At 42.6% G+C, this 19,639-nt stretch overlaps 1 protein-coding gene and 2 long non-coding RNA genes across 12 annotated transcripts in view; 2 read left to right on the plus strand and 1 right to left on the minus strand.

The window, feature by feature from the left end:
- RUNX2 (RUNX family transcription factor 2) overlaps positions 1–19,639 on the minus strand; it is a 224,951-nt gene that overhangs the window by 186,722 nt on the left and 18,590 nt on the right. The window lies entirely within an intron of this gene.
- LOC144379079 (uncharacterized) lies at positions 6,329–8,336 on the plus strand. Its single transcript, XR_013441251.1, has 3 exons — positions 6,329–6,423; positions 7,243–7,471; positions 7,916–8,336. It is a non-coding gene; the product is annotated as an uncharacterized LOC144379079 (long non-coding RNA).
- LOC118551055 (uncharacterized) lies at positions 11,746–18,975 on the plus strand. The gene is made up of 4 exons (XR_004924911.2): positions 11,746–12,000; positions 13,187–13,344; positions 17,497–17,569; positions 18,174–18,975. It is a non-coding gene; the product is annotated as an uncharacterized LOC118551055 (long non-coding RNA).

The following is a 19,639-nucleotide window of genomic DNA, read 5'->3' on the forward strand; positions in this document are numbered from 1 at the left end:
TCAATTCTGATTCTCACCACACATGGGTTGGAGAAGTACCTCTCTGGTTGGCTTCCTTGCCTTCATATTTCTCCCTCCTGTTTCTTCTTGTCTTTGATTCCTCCTACTTCCTCCACCAAACTAAAATATCCTAGTTGCATTGAAACACTGGAGATCTTCTACAGACCAAGGTAGAATTTGCTCTAATCCCTGTAATTCCATGCTATATAGAAATGCAACACCTTCCACTTTCAACTATCCTGCTGGAGAACCCACAGGGCCACCCCACTGTCTGCCCCAGACTCCTCTGAATGGCCTCTGCAGTCCTGCATTTGCAGCCCAGTTCTACCAATCCAACTTGATTTTCCTCTTCTCTCCAATATTCACCTTCTGTTCCAGTCCAGCTTTCTCTGTCCTTCCCCTACACATCCTATGGTCTTCCACTTCCCAGAGCTTTTAATAAAGGTCTTCAGTTCACCCAGTCATTCATATCTATTTTTTTCCGGATTCAGCTTCCTCCAAGTGATCATATGTTTCTTTGAGAATGTCTATTACACGCTAAAGAGGATGAGATGTTTACATTGATTTTGCCGCTTACAAATGAAAAACTATTATTATACATAATCTTCTAAAATCATCATTATAGGTAGGTTTCATTATCCCCATTTTTCTATTGAAGATGCCAAGGTCCTGAGAGACAAAGTGATTTGTCAAGGATGCTCATTCATGAAGGGTCAGCACTGTGGCCTTCAGTTTTGTGACTCAAAGTCCCAATGGTCTCCCCACTCTGCCATATCCCCTTCCAGTTACCGACACACTTCTCTAACGCCCTTTCAGAGAACACTCTAAAAGTGTGTTCACTTTCTAAATTCCTTTTCCCCACTTCCTACCTCCATTTTCTCTTAAACTTTCACCAAACGATCTCTTGAACCTATCCTTCCACTGACGTTTCTTTTTGCCGAGATCACCAATGGCTTCTGCCATGCCAAATCCAATGGCAGTCATCACAGTTGGCTCCTTAATAACCAGTATTTCCTTCTGATTTGTCAATGTCACAACAGTGAAACGTGACCTCTAGGTAGTTTCGTCAAGACTTCAAGATGCTTAACAAATACTCTGCATTGCTTATAAGTTCACACTGTTGCCATTTTTAATTTCCTACCCAGAACGCACCATTGCATTTGTTTAGCTTCACATGATCAGAGCATCCCCATTCATCCCAGTCTATACCAATATGTCTCCTGCCTTATTAACAGGGAAAAATGTACTTCAGAACCACCTCGGCAAACCTGCCACAGAGCTTTTGACCGTGATAGCTGACTGAGCCTCTGATTTTTCCCCTCAGTCCCAGACCCTCCTCGGCCAAGTCAGCACTGCCCTGGCTTAGTTCTTCCGCCTTATTCTGTGGGGCAGACTCCTCCACAGACATGCTGCTGCTTTTCTCTACTTCACTTAGCCCCTTGGACATTAGAAGTCAGACACTAGAAAAGCTGGTTTCATTTTCACAAGTTTTGAATAAAAAAAACAATATTCAAATTACATTTCCAGGTAGACTAAGTGGCTTAAAATAAAGTATCTGCCAAACAGGATGTTTCTGATCTTCCAGATATCCTTATGAATTGAGGATGTTTTACATTTAAGGATTTCCTAAGAATCTTGAATCTGTATTACCTTTCGTGTTGCTAGACCTCCAGAAATTGGAAAAGCCTTTGTCTGGCATTGGATCTTCCTTCCACTTGCCCTTCACCAGACACCTTATCTCCTATAGATCAGGAGAGAATTACTCTACCCTTGATTCAGCTATCTCTGATCCACAGCCTTTTTCTGTTGGGAGAAGTGAAGCACTATTTTCCCCTTCCCTTCCCAGTAATCAGTGAGCAGCTATGTTGAAGACAATCTTCTTTTCCTACATACATTTCTTTTCTCCATTAATTGATTTAAATTGTTTTTTTTTTTCTTCACTTGTACTTGATCCCTACTTACTTTTGTTTCTCTCTCTCTCTCTCTCTTTTTTTTTTTAAGTAAGCTCTACACCCAATGTGGAACTTGAACTCAGGACTCTGAGATCAAGAGTCGCAAGCCCTACCGACTGAGCCAACCAGGTGTCCCTGCTACTTACTTTTGCAAAACAAACAAACAAACAAACAAAAAAGCACATAAAAATCGGTAAGCTTCCAGTTAGAGTAACCTGAAATAATTTTGGCTGTAGTAATATTTTCTGTACTTTCTTTAAATTCTCAGCTGGAACCTTTTCTCTTCTTGAATTTGGTTTGAGTCATACTAAGCCATTTTTAATACATGAAATGTTTAATAGAGATGTGTGACCCCGGGCAAGTCCCTTAACTTCTCAAGGCTTCTTCCTCACTTGTAAAACAATCTCTTCTCTGCCCACTTCACACGGTTATTGTGAGGTCAAAAGAATAACATAAACTTTGTAAACTATACAAATATAGAATATTTTCTCAAAGGTCTGAGAATCCTAAGCAAAGGCACACAGCACCACTCCAAAGGAGGGAATATGGAGATGGAACCTCAAGGAGGTGTGAGGAAGAGCCACAGGAGCCCCTCAAAGCCTGATTATGGCCCCCGGCACAGTATACACTGGCCATTTCGCATGCCAGACATCACATGAGCACCTGTCAAATGGAATAAAGGGAAAGGAAAAAAGAGACAAGAAGAATAGCAAGGAGGAGGATATACAATTACTGTAAGTTATATTGTGAGGTAGGCAACTATATCAGGAAGTAAATAACCCCACGGGCTAGAATATTCTTAAAGGAACTAGAATAAGAAATTTCATACCAATTTTTATAAACTAATTTTCAAAATGTTTATCTTTACTTAACAGAAGATTTACCATCTAGATATTTGCCCACTTCCTTCTAAAAATTAAAAAAACGGGGGGTGCATGGGTGGTTCAGTCTTGATTTTGGCTCAGGTCATGATCTCAGGGTTATGAGATCAAGCCCTCTGTTGGGCTCCATGCTGGGTGTGGAGCCTGCTTGAGATTCTCTCTCTCTCCCTCTCTCTCTGCCCCTCCCCCCAAAAAAGAAATAAAATCAGCTTAGAAGATATAAGCAAAATTGTATAAAATAAAAAGGATGCGTTAATATTTATGCATACACACAAATATACACTCAAGAAAAACACTGAAAGGAAATGCATCAAAATACTAGCTAGGGTTATCTTTGGTGTTGAGTTTCAAGTGACTTTTACTTTCTTCTTTATTTATGCTTTCTGAATTTTCTGAACTTTTTACAACCAATGTTTTTCTTATGTAGTAATTAAATGAAAACAAATGTTCTTGTGAATGGATAAACTGTGGTATATCTAAACAACAGAATATTATTCAGTATTAAAAAGAAATGAGCTCGCTGCTGAATCACAGGCCTGTACCTCTGAAACAAATAATACATTATAGGTTAAAAAAAAAAAAAAAGAAGAAGAAGAAGAAGATAGCAGGAGGGGAAGAATGAAGGGGGGGAAATTGGAGGGGGGATGAACCATGAGAGACTATGGACTCTGAGAAACAAACTGAGGGTTCTAGAGGGGAGGAGGGTGGGGGTTGGGTTAGCCTGGTGATGGGTATTAAAGAGGGCACGTTCTACATGGAGCACTGGGTGTTATATGCAAACAATGAATCATGGAACACTACATCAAAAACTAATGATGTAATGTATGGTGATTAACATAACATAATAATAAAAAAGAAATAAATAAGTAAAAAAAAAAAAAAGAAATGAGCTCTCAAACCATGAAAAGACATAGAGGAAACTTAAATGCATATTACTAAGTGAAAGAAGCCAATCTGGAAAGGCTGCATACTGTATGATTCCAACTATATGACATTCTAGAAAAGGGAATACAATGGGGATATTAAAGAGATCACAGGTTTTCAGGGGCTTCATGCAGGGAGGGATAAACAGGTAGAGTTGGAATCTTTAGGGCAATGAAACTACTCCATATGATATATGTCATTACACATTTGTCCAAACCCATATTGTGTATAACAAGAGTGAACTCTAATGCAAAATAAGGACTTTGGGTGATCATGATATGTTAATGTGGTTTCATTGGTTGTAACCAATGTACCACTGGTGGGAGCTGCTGATGATGGGGAGGCTATACTCATGTGGGGGCAAGGGACACGGGAGATGTCCATACCTTCCTCTCAATTATGCTGTAAACCTACAACTGCTCTAAAAAGATTACATCTTAAAAATAAATGTTATTCAAAATGTAAAAAGAAATAATGGGTAGCACTGAATGAACATCATATATGCTTTTGTTACTAGTCCCACAAATGTTATATGTTCACCAACATGGTGTATTTTCCACATAATCTAAACTACCAAAAAAGAGAAGTATTACTACTTCTCGACAATGTCGAGCACTTACACACAGTGGCATTAAAGGCTAGCAGGAAAAAACAAATCCCATATAGTAGGTAAGAATTCCTTTCTTGTGACTGATAGTAATTTCAATTTCTCTAAGAAGAAAAGGTGGCCTAGTAAAGATAAGCCAGAGCCAGAGGGGTCCAAAGTTGTATTGCAAATTATCACATGAGACCTTCTCTCTATGGTGGTTCCTCACCTTGTGCCCTAGTCCTTCTCACTTCCCAAACTGCACCAAGGACAAATAAAGAACTACAAATAGTATTTGAGACTTAACTGACTTTAGATTTGCCTTAACCTCTGATACAAAATTCTGTAAAGTTTCCCCCAACAAATTACACGTATTCAAAGCCCCTGGCATGAAACAGCAGCAAAAGTAAGGACTTGAAGCCAGAAAACAAAGTTGGCTTTGCTATGGCAGAGGAACTGGGTTGGCAAACGCAACTTCTTGAGGTCTCAGTGTCCTCATTTGTAAGAGAGGAGAAAATGGATGTAAAGCATCCAGCACAGAGCCCCATGAACCAACGGACCATTAATTTTCATGCTCCTCTCCTGCCATGCACACACACTCTTTACATTGGATGAGTTTTGTTACACTCTCCTTAGCTTTGGACACCCTTGTGCGAATCAAAAATGTACCTGGAAGCCCATTCTATAAGGCAAAGAAGTGCCCCCTTACTCTGGGCAAAGGGAGTAGTGAGAGAGCAAGAGAGCTTGCAGGTGCTGGTAAGGAGGGAGACCTGGTGACCGAGAGACAAAGAAGAGAAGAGAATGGTGCCATGATCATCGGAGATGAGGTGGGAGACCATGGGACTGAATTCTCAGTAAGGGCTTGGAGCAGATGTGGAGGGGACAGGGGACTGAAAGCTGTCAGAAGATGTGGGTGTGGCCAGAGAGTGGACAACTGACAATAAAGTAGGACTGACTAGTCATAAACTTTCATAAGTTATTAAAATAAAAGCGGGGACCCTGCTCATTTTCCCTACAAATTAAGCCCTCTGTGTCCTGATACGTTCAGCATAATACTGATTACTGAACTTGGCTTTATTCTCGATTTTGCTGTGTCTCTTCCAAGTTAGTTTCTCAAAGTTCTTTCATCAGTACCCAACATTCAGAGGCCCCGACACAAAGCAGGCTTGCTAGAAGAGTTTGCCCAATTAATGAAGAAAGAGAGGACATAGATATCTTATTAAAACTGACTTTTCTTCCTGAGGTTAACTTACTTTAATGACCAGAGTCACCCAGGACAAAAGGATCTAAGTATCAACATTAGAATTTTGTGGAATTGCTTACAGGTACTTTGTAAGTGTGTAGAGGTCTTGGGATTTAATATCCTAATGCATAAATAATAATCTTTTTAAAGCAATTATTTTAAATAATTTACAACCATGAGTCTTCCAACTGCCTGGCAATTGAGACCAATAGTAAGATAATAGATCAATGTGACCATATTTTCCTGATGTGAAAACTATCAAAATCCATTCCAAGAACCAGCCAAATAGCACCAGGCTAGAACTAAGATTATAATTCAGCCATGGCTCAGTTTCAGGAGCTCTTTGCAGTAGCAAAATATAATAAAATGAAATAAAATAATAAAAAAAATTTTAAATGGTTTTCTTCCAATAAACTTTTAGTGCAACTTATTCCAACTTTGAAAGGAATGAAAGGAGACATTTATAAATGAACCAGAAAAGCCACCTATTCCTTCAAACACAAGGATCTTCCGTTCCCCGTGAAGTTTTTATTTACAGCGATATTTGACTCATCCTGTTCAGTTCCTAGCACAGGGGCACACAGCAAAAGTGGTAATAACCAGAGGCATCTATCTAGATCATCAGATTTCCTTCCTCTGGTCAGTTTGTGCCACAAATCTCATGCTGCAAAAGCTACATTTCATCTTTCCGTGTCAGATTTTTTCCAACTCAGTTGCAAATTTTCATTATATTTCAGTTCTCCTAACAAAAGAGGATGAAGTGGTCACTCTGCTCCCCTCAGGGCTTCTCCTGAGCTATGACTGATGATGGAAAGTCAACCCTCAGCAAAAATGGAGGTCTGGTGCTATTATATCCCATCAAGTCCCTTCCTTATGAACTAACTTCTATTCCTACGCCACCGCTGGGCTAGTATGTGACAAGTTAACTCCAATCAAACCACACCCTTAGCACAGCTCCTAGACAGCCTGGATGAGAGCAAAGAGGAAAGACACCTCTCCTGCTTGGCTCTACCAAGGAAATGCGGCATCAGGTCTTACAGTATATGGAACCAATATAATAATATATTAAAGAGGGGCAAAAATATGCTCTGCAAATAATAAAATGGGCACGTATCCTACATTTTGGTCCACCTATGATCTCCTAATGATGGAATCCAAAAACTCCTACAGCCCCAGCCCCAGCATGCTTCCTTGCGATGTCTGATCTGTGTCGCAAATGTAGACTTCTAAAAAAACCCAGGGGAGTCCATCTGGGAATCCCCTGAGAAGTGATCAAGGCATAGGGCCTTCCACTGGCATGCTATCCGAACCATCCACTCTTGCTCCCTCTGAACCTCAAGGCCTTTATGAAAACCTCTGTCCTTCTTGATTACCCTGTAGACATTCTCACAGCCATGTGTCCAACCTTCCCTAAAGCCCTGGCTGCTGGCCGCTCTCACTGGATCCCTATCACAGTTTCTCTAAAGGAAAGGCAGGTTGGTTTTTAAGTCTTAAGTAAAGCCCTCAAGGTAAAAAAAAAAAAAAAAAAAAAAAAAAAAAAAGGAGCTCAGGAAGAACAGACAACAAAACCATTTGGGGGGGTGGGGTACACTGATGGGTCTTGTGTTGCTTCAGAGAATACGCAGTCTGTTTCACAGCTAATTCCTTGGTTCACAGGACTTAGAAGGTAGACAGACGATAAGGAATAAATACCCTTCCACTGTCCACACATGGGCCACGAAGAGATGTTTCCTGTAACGAAGTCTTCAGAAGAGAGCTCCTTTTTGTAGTAGGAGTAAACCACACCTCTTTTTACTTGCTTTTCCTTCCCACTCAATCTCCTGACCTCAAGAGCAAAAAAGAGGAGCCACCGATCTCCTTCAGGCTGACTTTTGCTACGGAAAAGGTAGCTGTCGTTTTTAAGAATCCTTCGAAGGGGGTCTTAAAAATAAATTATCTGTGGGTGGGGGAGACCCAAGCGTAGAAATCACGAAAATAAATAATGTCCCAAAGTGCCAAGGCCACAAAGAAAATATGAGAGACGAGAAAGAAAGGAGGCCAGTAAGAGGAAGTGGGTGTGACTTGTGTGACTTCTGAGCCAACGGTGGGCTGCAGGGGGCTCGCCAGCAGCGATGATGCTTTGGAAAGGTCAAGTGTAGTGGCTCCAGGGCCTAAGTGTGCTTAATGGACCAACGAGCCCAAGTTATTGTGGAAGGAAAGAAAAAATGTTTTCTTAGTATTTTTCCTTTCCCCTCGCTTAGCACCACACCCGCTGAGCCTTCTTCCCAGTTGGGTCACCTGTTTTCAAAGTCTGCTTCTTTAGTCGCTTTGATTATTTTTTTTCCTTTAGGGAAATTTATACCCGCTTAGCTCAAAACAAAAACTCATCTGAGAACGCTACATATGTGTACTTCGTCTTTCATAGTCTCATCAGAGAGCTCTTGTGAGTGCTCCGAGCAAACCATCTGCAGGCATGCTAATTTGTTATTACACAAGTTGCTCAGACAGGTATTTAAGAAGCAAGAGTGGACTCAAGAATAAATCTAAAAATAAAAACGGACGCTTGGCTCCACTGAGCAAGGCAAACCCAGGAAACAAGGCTCTTGGCTTCCCTGCGCTTCAGCTGCAAAGTGGACAAGGGACGGCGCGTTCAGTAAGTCTTTCTCCGGTTCGTTCTGCTCGGCTTTGCCACTGCTCTGGCCAGCTCTTAAATGCATGAAGGTTTCTGTTTTCCAAAATAAATCCTGCCTATTTCCTCTCTCCTTCCTCCTATGTGCGGATACATTCCTTGAGGGTGACCTGCGGATCGCATCTCTCAGGCTCCAGGTCACGTGAACCTTGCTGTCACCTGGAAGTGCTTTTAATTTCTCCCAGGAGGAAGGGACCAGAGGGAAAACAAAAGGAGCCAACTTCATAAAACCCCACCTTCTGTATCTGGCATATTCAAGCCAAATACACCTGAGTTTTTCCGAAAATAAAACCTCACTCAGTCCCCACATTCTTGATAATGCTTCTGTTCTAATTATCAATAACAATTTTTTATCACGTGGCAGATCTGTTCCTCTTTTTGGTCATGTTTTTCTCAATTAAAGATTCTAATGGCCATTGAAGCAAGACAAATTACCCTCATCATTTGTGTCTACAAACCTCTGCACCTCTTGAGCTTCAGAATTATAATGGGAAACAGAAATCATGCCTTTGACTTTAAAATCAGAAAGGTGTCGCTTTGTTGCACTTCATAAATACACAGAAAATCGATAACATGGAAGGGATTCGAATGAAAAGCCGTCTGATCCAACCCTCAGCCTTCGGTAACCCGTCCTCTGTCACAATTCTTATAGTCCAGAAGTTCTTCTTTAAATCTAACCTAAATCTAGCCTGCTTCAGTTAAAACTTGTTCTTTCTCTGACCAAGCCAGAAACAAAACAGCTGGTCACCATACACAGCTTAATAACTCCTCATAATTTTGAAGTCTGTTATTAAGTCATTTTTCAGTCTCCTCTTCTTGAAGCTAAATAATCCCATGTCTTTCAACTTATCCTTATAGGTTCAATTTTACAATCCTTTAATCATCATCAGTGCTCTGCGCTAAACATTCTGAAGTTCTCCATGTTGCTCTTATGTTTTGAAACCCAGCTCACCTTTGGAATTGCTTCTCGCTGTCCATAAAAGCCCAAAGACTCTACTTGAATGGGTAACCTGCTGCTTGGTTTGGGTTATTTTGGGTACAAACCTGCTTCCTAGGGCTCCTTCTAGCAGAAAAACATGTTCTTCGGGACCCGTTGTTCTTACTGTGCGCCGGCCACAGAGGAGCCGTTCCCCTCCACTGACTCCCACTCAGTCTCCCTCACCAGACAGAACTCTTCCAGGTCTTTCTCAACTTACTCTCCCTAAATGGTCCTATTATAAAATGAGTATCTAGCTAATCTGATCTGATCCACTTATGTAAACCAAGTTATTAACCCAAAATGCCTTCAAATGTGTTCTCCATTGCAGATAACATCTCTGAAGGTCCTGTCCTCAAAGCCTTAACTCAAAGAAGAATCTCAGACACCTGGGCAAGAATCCCATGAGAGAGGTTCAGGGCCTGTGGGGGGAGGACAGAATCCCCCCACAGGCCCTGAATCCTTCTGCACTCCTCAAATTATGCTACAGAGGCCATGGGTAGAATCATAAAACAAGCAGCTCTGAGATGTGTTGATGCTGAGCACCTCTTTTTGCAAACCTTTCCCCAACTACACAGCCATTCTCCTAGTGCTCTCTCCTCTATCAAAATTAGCCAGTAGATTTCTGACACTGATCATGTCCGAGGCTTGATGTGCCCTTTACCGTGAAGCCTCTTCCCTGCCCCTCCCAGAGCTGGTTCATTCTCACCCTCAGGTCTCGGATCTAATGTTATCTCCCCAAAGAGGCCTTCCCTGCACACTCTAGAACAGGTTCCTATCCATCCCCTGATGCCCCATTACTCTTTATTGCTACATCAGTTCCCTTTACAGCACTTAGCACCATTTACAATTAGATGTGGTTATACATATATGTTTGTTTATGCGTTTCTCGTCCATCTTCCCCTCAGAATGCAGGCTCCTCAAAGGTGGGGATCGTGTCTTCTTTGCTTCGTGAGCCTGGCACCTGGCTAACAGTACCCACTCAAAAATGATTTTTGAATGAATGCATGCCCCCATGGCCAGAGATATTTACATTTTAATGCATATCTCTAATTATCATTGAAAAGGGGCTCTGTTAGCTATTATACAGGGAGCAGGTGCTTTTAGTGGCAGGATGGGTAGTGGGAGGAAGGGGTAGGGGTCCTCCTCCTCAGACCCATCCAGTCTTACTCAGTCGGGGGAGGACAGCTCACCCCATCATAGAGACAGCTGTTGCCTCTTCCAAGACCTTAACTAGAAACTTCTGTCCGTCCCATTGTCTCGCTCCTGCTCCTTCAAGCAATGGATCTCTTTTCCAGTTATTCTCTCTCTGTTCAGCTTCGACAAAGGCATGCCACTTAACAGCATTCCATCATTGTCCTGATGCTATTTCCTCGCAGCCGTCACCTCCACGAAAGGACCAGCATTACCACAGAAGAACATGCAGGCGATTACTATCAGGACACTAGCAGCGGCAATCTTTGGAGATGTGATTACGGACACATTTTATTCTCTTCTTTTCACTAATTTTTACTTTCTACTCTCTCTACCATGTATTTGCCTCCATTTTCTTCTCATGCAACTTTTTTAAAGGTTTACTTATTTATTTGAGAGAAAGGGCACGCGCACGTGCGGGCACGCGTCGGGGGAGGGGCAGAGGGAGAGACTCCTCAGGCCGACTCCCTGCTGAGCACCGAGCCCCACGTGGGGCTCAAGCCCACGACCCATGAGAGCACGACCTGAGCTGAAACCAAGAGTCCCCTGCCTAACCGACTGAGCCACCCAGGCACCCCTCATACAACTTTCTTAAAGTTAACTTTTTGGAGTCATGGGATTGAGCCCCACATGGGGCTCCTCACTCAGCGTGGAGTGTGCTTGTCCCTCTCCCCCTGTTCCTCCCCTCCCTTCTCTCTCTCTAAAAAAAAAAGAAAAAAAAATTAGTAATTAAATAAATAAAATCTTAAAGTTAACTTTTTGTTCAAGTGCTAACTCTATATCACTGGTATTTGAAGTGAGATTCTATGGACGGTTAACTCACACACCTTATTTTCAACTCACAAAATTCAGTGTTTCCAGCTCAGTTAAACTTTCATCTGAGTGAATTCGATTCATTCAACACACACACATACATATATGCCTTCTGTGTGTGAGGCCTTACACCTTGCGGCTTATTTACTATAAAGCAGTGCAACTACATCGCCAGGCTTTCTTCTTTTTAAGTAACGCTACTTCATAACATCAACCCTGGGCCCGACACCAGGAGCTTCCACAACTTCAATGACAAAGCATCAGGGAGGCTTAGTCGTGAATAACTGAGCAGGATGGGACCGGGGCTCAGGCCCACCTCCATAATCGTCTGCTGACTTGCAGAGTGACATAGAGCAAATGAGTTTTCAAATGGCCATGCCTCAGTTTACCCACCAATAAAAGGTACAATACATCCCTCAAAGGGGTGTAAAGAGAATCAAGTGAGGTAATGTCTAAGTGTTTGGAACTCCTTGGCAGAAAGGCGCTACATAATTACTATTTGGTATTTAAGTTGCCCTTCATGTGCGCCAAGTACTTTATGATCATTCCTTAGGAGTTACTCCCAACTACTCTGAAGTTGTCTTCACGCCTAGTTCTGCTTGCAGGATGAAGAAACTGAACTAGACAGAAGGTGAGTGATCTGCCAGGGGTCATGAACGTGCCACGGAGGCCTCACCAGAGGAATTTCCAGGTCCTCTGCTTCTTTCAACCATAACTGAAGCCACATCTTAAATACAAACTGCCTGTATGGACCAACTCCCCAGTAAGCTACTCTGCAATAGCCCTCACAGTACCATTAAGCTACTCTGCAATAGCCCTCACAGTATGGAAAACGTTGTGACTTGTTTTTGCAGGGTTGTGTGAACGGTGAGAGGGTGAAACAGAAACCAAAGTTCTAGAATTAGTAACCTTGACTTCACAGTCACCCCCCCTTTTTACACATCCATGTTTCTCCTCACTTCCAGTAAGTACAACAGCCTATGTTTGGGTACCTTCCTCATCTCCTTGAAGGGCCTGTATTTTTCTACCGATAATTTCCAGGTCCCAACCTAAAGGGGCACAGAGCCCCGGTTAAATCTTTCTGAGTACTGCCCAGCCAAAACGCACGCTAGCATTTTTTACCTAAGTTGTAGCTCATGAAAATCAGTGTCAAGAAAGTGAAGAGGAAGAAGATGCATGTCATAAAGTGTGCGTATGTAGTCTGAGGGCTAACAGAAAGGCAGAAGGTACAAGCTTGCTTTGGTGTGAGCTGACCTCTTCCCCAGCAGCCCCTTCCTGCAGAACGCCAGTGAGAGGTGCATAGAGCGAACCCTGGAGTCACGCTGCCCACTGTGCCCAGAGAGTTCCACCCCAGGTTATGGTCTCCTGGTTCTCTTAAACCATGTGCCTCCATCCACACGCCTACTTTCTTCCCTCTGCTTCATTCAGCAATTCACTTACCGTATAAAAGGAGCCTCTTTTGGTTTGGAGACCTGTACTCTCATAAAAGGACAGGAAATGCGTGGACAACAACATCTAAAAAATGCTGCTCTGGTTTTGCAATGAGCAAGAGCCAAATGGCCTCTGAGAATCATATAGAACGGCAGAGTTCTTTAACATAAATTTGGGTGGAGAGTTCCAAAGCAACTTAGGCCCTGCCCAAGCCAAAACGGTGAAGTAAGGGATTTAATTTCCTCTCCCTATATGCCTCTTTCTTCAACTTCTCCCCCTCTGCCGGAACATTCCCTCCCACCTCCTCTCCACATTGGCCGGGACTCTTCAGAGCTCCCCATGGTGAAAGACACTTAGGTCCATTTCCCTTCATCCATCTTCCATGAAAATCTAGCTGTACTGTATTCTAGTCCCTGAAATCCTATTGTAACAAGCCTAGTAATAATGGCCTGAAAGTCTTAGCACAAAGCAAGACTAGTAGAGCAGCCCCCCCTTATCCACAGTTTCACTTTGTGCAGTTTCAGTCACCAGGAGTCAACCATGGTCCAGAAGCTAATGATCCTCAGAAGGTCAAGACAGCAGCCGAACGCTACGTCACCATGCCTACGTCATTCCCCTCACTTTACCTCACCACGTGGGCCTGTGATCCACTCACATCATCACGAGGAGAAGACGGGTGAGTACAGAAGAGTAAGACAGTTTGAGAAAGAGAGAGGATGGGACCACAGTCATGTAACTTTTATTAGGGCATACTGTTATAATTGTTTTATTTATTATTAATTGTTGTTAATCTCTTACTGTACCCAATTTATAAATCGAACTTTATCCTAGGTATACATGTATAGGAAAAAACATTAAAAAAAAAAAAAACAGTATCTGTAGGGTTCAGTACTCTCCGTGGTTTCGGGCATGGATATGTGGATACATATCCACGAATCCGCCATGGATAAGGGAGGGCACTAAGAGCAGACAGACTTTCAGCGGGTGCCCTGCATATCACAACAGCCAGCGTACGCAAGCACGGCCATTTTCAGGGACAAAAACTGAGAGTTTACCACTGACAGGTTCTCTCAAAGGAACTACGAAGGGGTCTGTATCATGAAAAAGGAAACTGAATCCAGAAAGAACTGAGGTGCAGGAAGGAATGGTGAGCAAATAAACTGATAAAACGTATAGTTTAAACACTGATAACGACTCCTCTGGGGAGGATAAAATGAGGATAAAAAATATCAGACGACCGATGAGAAGAGAGGAAGTGACAGCAGTTTAAAGTATGCTAAAGTTCTTCAAACAATGAATCATGGAACACTATATCTAAAACTAATGATGTAATGTATGGGGATTAACATAACAATAAAAAAATTAAAAATAAATAAAAATAAAAATAAAGTATGCTAAAGTTCTTATATTATCCAAGAGGCAGACAGAGATCATGATTAATTTTATTAAGACAAATATATGGGTTAAAACGGTGAGGATAACTACTAAAAGAAAGAAAGAAATTAAATGGTAAATTTCAAACCAGTAGAGGAGGAAAGCCAGCACTTATCTAGAACAAAACTGAATAAGAAATATTCTGTAAAAGGGAAATACTTGCAAAAGGAGGAAATACGGAAATATGAAAACCAAAAATGCACACCTTAAAATTATAGAATCCTGCACTTAAGAGTAGGTCAGACCTGAAAAGCATCGGAAACGCACACAGCGAGCGCTGACCAGCAGCAAGTTTGCAAGGGTTCAAGTTGGCAGTGACCACCTCTGAGCCTGGCAGAGACCCTGCCTGCACCCTTGAGTCACTGTTTACTTTCTGGTGCGCAGGACTTCATTAACCCACTCTCCCTTTATCTCCCAAAACCTGCTCCCAAAACAGGATTCCAGATCACTTCTGCTGACTTAATATGAATTTAAGTCAAAGTTACCGTTTCTGGACGTATTTGGATTTAAGCCTTAGTCCTGAATTTGAATAAGTGCTCTTGTCTATTAGCAGATAGATTTAGCCACCAGGGCACTGCAGCAGAGACACTCGGAGAGGAACAGGGAGTCCTTCCTTTGCTACTAAAGTACCACACCCCAAATACAGTCTCCTACTTGAACTGTTGCATATGACCTTGAATTAATTTACACCTAAATGGCTTTTATGCCCTCTCAATTTCCCAAAGTTACTTGAAAAACATGAGCAATTATTTTCCAAACCTGCCTAGATTAAAACTTTTGAGATTTTACCTTTGGACTACGGATGTGCTTTCATGGACATCATCCATGCATCCTACAAATACGCTACGTAGGGATGAGTATGAATCTAAAGAGCAGCAACACAATCTTTTTCCTCTGTTATCTTTAAGTATACTATTGTCCTCTGGTCCAGTTGCCCTTGAAGAAAATGTTATAGCACAAACAAAATAGAAGTAAGGTAGTTCAGTGATCTATCAGGAATTTTCTTCCTTGGGAAGGAAAAAAAATTTTATAAATTAATAATAAATTATTCAATATAACAAAAAAATTTTTTTCTCTCTCTCTCTCTCATGCCCTTAACATCTTTTAAGAATGAATGATTTCTGACTTGCATCAAAACACAAACTATGGATGCATGGGATCGAGTACAGGTGTGTTTTTAGGACACACATCCCTTGGAAACCTGCCAGGCTATATTTAGTTAGCAGTAAATGTATCAACTGGAACATATGCATGCAGAAAACATGCTCTTGTTGTGAGAGCCACAGCTCCTTGTTAGCCCAAGTCCAAGACGATGAGAAAGCACGGTCAGAGCTGGGCAGCTAGGGAAAAGTGCAGAAGCGGGACACGAGCATGTTTTAACGGCTGTGATAATTTGCCATGAAGGATGTGAAAGCCATAGCCCCTTGCTGCAGCATGCCATGTACCGCTGAAGTCAATTCCTAGTGAAGGAATGTGTAAACAGGCCATATATCCTTGCATCAGTTCCACAGAATGTTGCACAACACAAAATGCCTCTCGATGTGTCATTTCCTTCTTGGCCATCTTCCCAGCTCCTGACAGTCAGTCAACAAAAAAAAGTACTGAAAGAGATTTAAAACTGCTCTTCTCAAGAGCACATTCCACCAACCACCAGACATGACCTCTACCAGTGCTTCTGACCGCCCCCCTGCCCCATCCTTCTTCATGAAAGGGAAAAAAGGGAACAGTTTTTTTTTTTTTTTACCTGTTATTATTCCCTTCAGTCAAAGATTTTCAACAGTGCTTTATATACTAGTGACTGAATGATTAATATTAATGACAATCGAACCACGGCTTATATTTGCTGACTTGTAAATATCAAAACACAGCACTTGCCCATAATTTCCATTCCTTGGGCACTCAGAGACAATGAAGAACCAGGGAAAGTCTGCAAGGCAAGAAGTAACCGGCTTTTCTACTAATGCTTTGCACTAAGGACTAAAATTCAGGCCTGTGGCATCAGGAGTATGGTACAAGACCTATCAAGATTTTCTCAAATTATCTGCACAGACAGAAAGATGATTAATGCAAGAAATGCATCCAGAGATGTCGGAGGGCCTTAAAAAAATTCTTCTGCTAGCCCTCCATCCAACACATTTTATATTTTCCCCGCCTTTCACATGTGGCCAAGCTCTACACAAGCATCCACCATCTATAAATGAGCAGAGGGCATGGGCCAACCACCATAAAAAAAAAAAAAAAAAGCCTATTTTTTCACCCAATTGGGATGAAGAGTAGCAGAGGAGAAAGGCAAGCTGCCACTGACAACAATGGGAATGAGGAAGAGAAAAGGCCAAGCCCTCCATTCTCTCTACCCTCCACAGGGCTGGCAAACAGGCCTAGGTAGAACAGAATTCGAGAAAAATTAAATGATGCTGTGCCCAGACCACCCTGTTCTGTTTAAGTCTGTTACCTTAAGTTCATAAGGTAAAATGTCTGCAGCCAGAAGTGACTTAAGAACATGGAATAATAAAACGATCTCTGAAGAATTATAAATTTGTGCTGCCCAGGTGAGAACGCGCAAGCAGGAAAAGAAACCAGTTTGGCTGAGGACCTCAGCCCGACAAGCTGAGTGAGCTAGGGTGCTGAGGCAGTCCTAGGAATACAAACATTACCTTGCACTTCCAGATAGATCTTCCTCACCTAAGTGCCAGCCCCTACTCAAGTCAAAACATAGCCAAGCAGGGGTGCACCTGGGTGGCTCAGTCAGTTAAGCATCTGACTCTTGGTTTTGGCTCAAGTCATGATCTCAGGTCATGATCTCAGGGTCGTGCAATCGAGCCCCGAGTCAGGCTCCACGCTCAGTGCAGAGTCTGCTTGGGATTCTCTCCCTTTTCCTCTGCCCCTCCCCCCGCTGATGTGTGTACTCCTGCACAAGAGTGTGCTCTCTCTCTCTCTGTCTCTCTCTCAATCTCTCAAATAAATAAATAAATAAATAACATCTTTTTTAAAAAATGCAGCCAAGCAGGGCAGAGTTGTAGGAAAGGAGTTTGGTCAATAGGAAAGAAGAGGCCATGCTTCTTCCTTCTCCCACCAGGTCAGGACAGGTAGCTAGCTGGTCGACTGTGAACAGCAGCGTCCCAGCAGTAAGTTCACAGATGGCAGTTTTGGCCTCTCCTTAAAGAGTAGCTATGATTTACTTCCCCAGGGCACAGCACGCAAAAATTCTTAGACACCCACTCATGTGTGTTAGGTTATCAGGTTCACAGATGTGCTGGCAAGTGAGAACTTCCAAAGCTGGGTGATAGAAACTATAAAACCTCCAGGCTTGTCCACTTGAGGGCTCATAAAATACTTCTGCTACAGACTTGCCATATTGCCAGGCAAAGCTAATAACCTCTTTTTGTTCAAACAGCAAATGTTCTTCTTTCCTACAAGTATTGATCCGGTGCACCTTGATTTGGCCTGCTAATACCAAGCACCCCAAGGTAACACTCACCCTTAATTCATCTGATAATTACCAAATATCTTCAATTCAGAAGGAAGCTACTATAATTAAAACTTGGAGTCACCTTGCAGAATTTTTTTTTTTTTTAAAGAAACTGGGATGGGTGGGAAAGTAGGGTGAAGCCTTTGTGATTTTGATGGTTGGGTTCTTGAGTGGATCTTAGTGGGGAAGGAAGCCTCTGTGACTGTGACTTAATATAACTAGAGGGCATTGGTTGGAGACTCAGCTCTCTCCTTAAGACTCTGGTAAGAAGCTGACAGGACTTGAACTACCTCCTCTCTTGATAATAAAGCATCACAGTACCACGGCCAAGCCTCACCCCTAGCCTCATTTGTCCTGCCCCCTTTGAGTGTTGCACACATCCTATAAACTTTGGATAGAAAACCTTGCAGAATTTTAAATGTCCTCCAGATTAGAAAGTCGGGAGACCTTTCAGAAGAAGATACCTCAAAAATATCATTGTGTCCTGTGGCATCAATGACATTTGCCATCTAAGCACTTGTGGAAGTTGATGGTATTGGTGAGTCAATGAACCACGGTCCCCATCACTCATGTCTTTATGGGTTTTTTCCCCTTTGATCTAGGCTGCAACTGTATCTTGCTTTAACCAGCAGCAGAAGGAGGAAGTAACTCCATGGCAGTTCTGAGCCTTAAGAAGCCTTAAGAAGGCCTAAGAACTCCCACTCTTGCACCTTTGGGAGCCCTGATGTACCATGTAAGAAGTCAGATTGTGCTGGGGAGACCGCGTGGAGAGGCCATGTGGAGGGGGAAAGGCTCTGGGACCACAAGGAGAGGGAGAAAGGCTGTCCCATCGTTCCAGCCAAGCCCAGCCTTCTTGCCATCTCACCAAGGCAGCAGACATAAGAACACACCCATCATGGATGTTCCAGCACCAGCCACCATCTTCCTTGCAGCCACACGAAAGACCCCCATCCAGATGAACCCCAGGCAGCCCACCCAATCCTGAGGAATAATAAACTGGTTGTTGTTTGAAGCCATGATGTTTTTGGCACAGCGTGTTATTTAGCAACAGATAACTGAAAAAAACAGCAAGAGAATTCAAAGGATCCTGACTGTGTCAGGTGATGTATTTTTTCCATCCTCTGCACGGCCAATAATACCTTTTCCATCAGCCCTCTTCCCTAACTCAGAACCACGACTCTGACATTGCTAAGCAAGTTTTCCCCTTCCCGTAGAAATCCTTTAAATCAGACTGCAGCGGGAACCGAGGGCACACATGGAACAAAGGATCCTAATAGAAACTGATGTTGGAAAGAGCTGGGCATCCACATGCATTACTGTCGCTGCTGCCTCCCCACCGACTTCTCCCGCTGGAGAGCACACGGCAATTGCTCGAGCTCACTTGCCAACAGGAGGTCAAAACGTCTTGCCTAAACACAAGACTTACAAATTTGGGATCTGAGGTATGATGTCATGTCTTAAAATGATAAGCTGGCAAAGAAAACAAATGGCATTTTGTAGAGATGTGCACCGTTTTCATGTTTACGCTACTTAAGATGAAGGTTCTAATAAGTCATCGGCTGTGTTCCTTTAAAGGGAAGTTTTATAACTGAGATGAATCACAACTGCAAAAGATCAAAGTGAAAAAACATCAATGATGCCATGGGGTACTTTTTAATCTTGTAATGAGTGATGATCATGTGCTCTTATGAAGTTCGTCCAACTGCCAACGCCAGATGTGTATATTAAGGAGAGAAGTTGTTTGTGCTGTGACAGCACCGCTTCAGCTGCCAGACAGAGAACACAGAAGGATGAAGCCTCTCTGATTTTTGAGTGAAAAGCAAGTCTTGGCAGATGTGCTGATAAGCGGGGCCTCAGCAGAGTGCCATAGCATCCTCTTTTGGACTCTCCTTCGCTGCAAACAAATTATGTTTATCATCACCTCTGCACAGCTGTCCCCAGGCAGCATGACTACCTGCTCAAGGCACAGTTTATAACACTTACTGGTGTCACTTACTAATGAGCAGAAATTAGTAAAACCGTCTGCAAGGAAAAAAAAATAACAATACGCGAGGGAGCAGAGTCTAGA

This window comes from Halichoerus grypus, chromosome 9 (assembly GCF_964656455.1).
Source record: "Halichoerus grypus chromosome 9, mHalGry1.hap1.1, whole genome shotgun sequence".
Lineage (NCBI taxonomy): Eukaryota > Metazoa > Chordata > Mammalia > Carnivora > Phocidae > Halichoerus > Halichoerus grypus.